Raw genomic sequence first — 6,001 nt, forward strand, 5'->3', positions numbered from 1 at the left:
GTGTTTACCCAGGGAAATATTACTTCACTACACATATCAATTGCTTCAAGAGCATTTACTAGACGTCTTTGCATTGCTGCAAGATGACGATACCACAGTTTCATTGCAGTGTGAGCGTCGTCGCCTTGTAATCAAGGTGTCCCGGGTTCAATACCCGGTGGAGGCTAATAGTGGTTCGGATCTCACTTTAAACTTTAGGCCCAGTCCCGATTAGCCTTACTGTGCATAAAGTGGATTTAAAATATCAATTCAATCAACATTGTACTTGTTGTGGAGATGGTTTTGCTAAATATTGTGTACATTTTTGGCATTGTATTATTATATTATTGGTCAAAACATTTGTTTGACAGTCGACAAACAAATACGAACCGCTTCAGTAATTAACATTTTCTACTACAGTGTCATTAATGTGTCATATTCATTTTCATATTAGGTCTATGGAGAGGAATTTTGTATAATGTTAACGTTATGGAACTGCGAAACCAACTGTTGAAGGGGCCACTCCCCCCTTCCGCTCCGAAGCCCAGTACCGCACCACAGGATCTGTCACTGAGCCCGACAAAATCTTGCCAGACAGTGCTCGAAATGCAAATTCGTAGCCGAAAAGGGAGGGGATGTTTGATCGATTTTGGAAATACGAGGGGTACATCCTTGTATGGATCAACATGGAGACAATTCAGTAGGTGGAGGATGCTCAATATGAAAATGATTCTAATTGGGGGTATGATTTGTGAAACTTTCTTAACTGAAGGCAGCATCCCCTACTTCGACCACTGATGCCAGAAAAGATGCTTTCAGAAAATGAATTTATTACTGCACACGTATATTACTTATTGTATTTGTTGCGTTTGTACAAGAGAAACATTCAGAAGATTTGTAAGGAATATTTACAGTTAATAGGATGCCTATCTAGTCTATCCCGTGTCGTAATACAAACTTTATCCCTTTCCTACAAAATAATAAAACTGTCCATGCCAACCGTGATTTTATAATGTGGTTGCATACATATACACTAGAGACATTAGTGCCACTGCTCCGACGCCAGGGTTTCAAATACCTTGGTGGATCTATAAGATAGGTAATATCGTTTTTCGAGGGTTTGTGAACAAAACAAAAAGTAAATGATTTTAAAGTCCATTTTATATTCAGATACGTTAATCGGGACTGGTCTTAAAGTTTAAATCGGGATACGTACCACTGTGCAATGTACCTTCACAGGGGATCAAACCCAGGACCTCTTTGATTACACCACCATCGGTGAGACCCCTGAAATCATTGAGGAAACTTGTTCATCATAATGTTCTCTCGCCCTGCGAAAGTTTATTGGTGATATAGGGTGACATCCTACACACGTCTTCCAGACATACACACGCGGGCACACCCCTCCCCTGCACACACACGATTGTATGCTTACAGCACATGCTGTGCCCTCCCAGAAAAACAATTCTAAATCCGCCTATGGATATCTCTGCTATCAAATAATGAACGGCACTTACCTCGACAGTTCGTTGACATAATTTTGCAACAAGGTTTGCAATATCTTCTGTTCTGCCTTCTTGTTGAATATCAAGAGTCTGAAAGTTCGCACGTTTCACTCTCGCAATTCGGATGGAATTCCTCTTAACTTAAATCGACCTTTTCTGACGTTCTATTTGTGGAAGGTGAAGCTTCAACTTCCATTTTTTGTTTCTTTTTGAAATAATCTAATAATGTATTTCTCCTCTTTTTTCTATCCATCTTTAGTTCCACGTCAAAAATCTATTACACATGCAGAAACGTAACACACAACACGACCACTTCGACTTGCTACCTTGCAGACTGCAACTCGCTGCAACCCCAGTGAACACCAGGACTTGGGAGAAAGATACCGGGCGGTCGAATGTCTGAACCATGCATCCAGCTTGGTCCAGTTCAAATTACGTCACCAGTGTTGACAGCAACCAGTAGTGTCAGTGTCAGTAGTGTTGGCAACTGCTAAATTATTTACGCACAAATTCAAGCGAGATCTTTCACACATGTTACAAGAAAATTCAATAAACTGAAGGCTGGAAATTGGTTGAGAAAAAAATATCTAATTTGTAAAGAGCACAAGAGTAAAACGTATAATATTTTGGCATATTAATTGCTTTTATTTTGTTTATGAAACTGACTGGGCCAGTTGCGCTATATAACGCATCCCTCCCTTCCTCCCGGCATGCTATTGTACAAAACATCGATTGCCTACTTCGTAAAACCATGCCTCGCTACTGCCTGCAACAATTATTATTATTATTATAATTATTGATATTTTGAAATAAATATGCATCCAGGTGCGAAATAAGATTTTGACTTACTTTGCCTACTAATTGTAGTGATTCAAATCTCACAGAACTTTGCTCTGCTGGTATAAATGGTATAAGAAGGGGAAAGAAAGAAATGGGAAGTTAGCAGCACTGTCGTAACAGGAAAGGGAGGGTCATTCTCCTAAGAGGGTCATCGTGGGTGAAAGAAAGGGGAGGAGGGATTCCTTCAGTTCGCATTCCAAGGGGTACGGCTCTTTTCTTGACCATACTGAGAAGGAAATTCTCTTTCCTTTTCAGTGACTAAGGAATGAATGAATGCCTGTGCATTGCTGTAACTCAACTCCAATATTATCAAAAGTAATTGAAGAAGCAATACATTTCTCATTGCCAAATGTAAACATTTTACAATATTGGCAATTTATGAAATAAAATGTATTTCTGCTTTGAATTTTTTTAAATGACGAAACCAATGGGGGGTTTTTAACCCCCACCAACCCCCCCCCCCCTGGGCACGCCACTGGCTAGCAGAGAGAGGAGGGGAGAGTGCAATGGATTTGAGTGGTGATTCGGGGCTACATCCGTTGCGTCGCGTTCGCCCTCGCGTGTTGTTCTGTAGTGTTTTGGTGGCTTTCATTCGCTATGTTTGAGTGAGTTTGGCAGGGTTGATGTTCGAACACAAATTGATGAAGGACATAGGCTGTCAATTACAAGACACAATGAATTTGTCCGGAAAAATAGGCATATATTAAATAGAATTATCGATTGCTTAAAATTCTGTGGTCGACATGAACTTGCTCTACGAGGACATAATGAAAGAGAACAATCTTTAAACAGAGGCATCTTCCCAGATTTATTATCCCTTCATAGAAGAGGTAACTTCGTGTTCTTTATAGTAGTGAAGAGCTGAAAAACATAAACTATATCAGTAGATTGCATTCATTTTTTATTTAAAATTATTTAGAGGGTACCTTTTCAAAAACAGTAAAAATGTCGAACATAGTTTTATTAACTCCAGTGGCAACAGCTGAATCTGAACGATGTTTCAGCACATTGAAGCGTATTAAAACCTGCTTAAGAAATGCTATGGGACAAGACAGACCAAATGCCTTGGCGCTTGCTTACAATAGAGATAGAATACATTTCAAACATAGAGGGCTTCAACGAGAAAGTAATAACAAAATTTGCTGAGCAGAAGAACAGGAGTCAACGTTCGTAGAAAGGTATGTTTCACAACAATACCTGCTCCTTTTGTATCATGTGAATTGTCATTATATTTTAAATTCTTTAAAAAATAAGTCCAGTTTTGTAGTTTAGAAGATAAATACCCGTTTTTTTGTAATTCATGTAATTTGTCATTACATTTTAAATTCTTTCAAAAAAGTAAGTCCAGTTTTGTAGTCTAGAAGAAAAAATACCTATTTTTTGTAATTCATGTGAATTGTCATTATATTTTAAATTCTTTAAAAAATAAGCCCCGGCCAAATTTGAGGCCACGAGACGCCACTGGTTTAGAGTAGTATAACCGGAGAAGGTGTGTTTCAGCATTTACTCTGGAAATTTTAGTGATGAGTTTGGATTTCCTTCCGCACCAAGCGATGCTACTGTGCATATGTACAGTCACGGACACTGCCAGCTTGTAAGGATTCCATTGAAAATCAATGTATTCATAACAACCCGGCAGTGTCCGGGACATTACATGTAAATCATTTGCAGAAAGTACACGACTGCAAGGTCGCGTCGGAACATCACCGCACTGAGTCGCCTGATGTAAAATCAAAAGACTGGTATGTTTTACTTCTCTCCTTACTTTTTTTTACTAAATTTGTACTTTCTGTGTGAAAAGACAGAAAAAGTCGAGACTAGAGACAGACAAGTATCGTCTCGATAAACCATCAGTTTTCTGGTCTGAACCACATCCTCTCCTGGGAAGAAGGGAACTTTTATTTCTTGGTCATTTACATTTGTAAAAAGTTTACTGTTGTTTTAAACATCATGTTCAGGACTGATGGCTTAGTTTTAGACCTCCGAGAGAAGTAACACTATTTATTCTTATGCTCACGGGTGATTTATTTTTATGTTGGGAGGAGTAATTGTTTAGTTTTAAGTGGCAAGATCGAAGCGTGATCGATATTTTAGACCTCTCGGAGAGGGGGGGGGGCGTTTACCCCTCTCGCTTTCAGTCTTAGGTTCTTCTCTAACATCTGAGAAGAGTCACTAATCTGAAAAGACAGGTGAAGTTCAGACTGATTTCATTCAAATACAAGCAGTTGGCGTAGCATTTGACACCTCGGCCCTCTTCAGCCATGCATTATATTTGAAAGTTTTCGTTGCAAATCTTGCCTAGCAAATGCTCTCAAATTACTGATAGATTCATTTCTTAATCTCAATCTCTGAATAGCGGTCTGAGATTTGAAAATATCAGTAAAAGGTGAAAGAATCGTTTTTGTACGCCAATTTAGAAGCAGAAATGTTTTATATGTTAAAATATGAAAAATATAGTGCATCAATCTCATCGGCTGACTTCGCGATTAGCCAAAAATGGCAGAAAAATGAAGTAAAATAAACTAAATCCATCATTAAATTATTTCTTTTTAACTCCTTCATTAATGTAATTATTATTTAGTATGCGACGTTTGTGTTAAAATTATACTACGATTTATAAAATGATGAAATGGTAAATGAGAAGATGGGCAACTTTCTTTGCAACACATCGATCAGAAAGTTTCAGAAACATGGATTTTCTCAATACGTTTGCACGTATACTTGGTCCGCTTTTAAAACTAACGTGTTACTAATCACTAAATGAATGCCTCCATACCAACATGCCTTACTGCATGCCAAGATCTAGTACCAGGCAGGGATGGGAATTTGCGGTAATTATCGTAAGACATAATATGTTAGTTTATTTGTATTAAGCGCCATTTAATGGAATTATAAGTAATAAAATAGTCTATAATAGAGGCCTCTGGTCCTCCTTTTATCTCTTATGAGGCATCGCCACTGTGGATATACATATATTCAATAACTATATATTTATTATTTATGTAATAAATATATAAATATAACAATACAATATAATAAGCTCTTTAATTATAATTAATATATATATATATATATATATATCGCTTGGGGTCAGGCCTGTAGCCAGAATTTTATTGGGGGCTCATCCTTTATCAGCAGCTGCTATCTAGAGGTGAAAGGGGGGGGTAGAAGCTCTAAAGATGAATTTCTCAATATATTACAACTTGTTATACGTGGTGTTTAATCCTGCTAATGAAGAAAAATTAATTACCATTATACACTATTTAAATTAGATATTTGTAGGATTTCGGGGGCTTCACTCACCCCCACCGAGCCCTCCTCCCCCTGGCTACATGCCTTCTTGGTGGGGGGAGGTGTTGTCTGCGCTCAGTGGTGTAGCGCAGTTCTTTGGGAGCTGCCCTGCAGAAGTAAAATATCGGGGACCCGTTAAGTGAAAACAAATATCGATGATGCCAGAGTGGGACGGAAGCACAATAGTTAGCCCCCCCCCCCTTTTCCAGATGTAAAACAATTAACTTTAACCCTTCCATCCCATTTTTTGTCATCAACTTTGACGTTCTCGGGGGCGGGGGGCGGCATAGGGGTGCGCAGTGGGGCCAAGAGGACGTCCACAGATTTTTTCCAGCGAGGGAGGAAACAATGTATTTTTATCAGGCGGGTAAACGAAGCATATTACC

This window comes from Lepisma saccharinum, chromosome 27 (genome assembly GCF_977018435.1).
Source record: "Lepisma saccharinum chromosome 27, izLepSacc3.1, whole genome shotgun sequence".
NCBI classification, from domain to species: Eukaryota; Metazoa; Arthropoda; class Insecta; order Zygentoma; family Lepismatidae; genus Lepisma; species Lepisma saccharinum.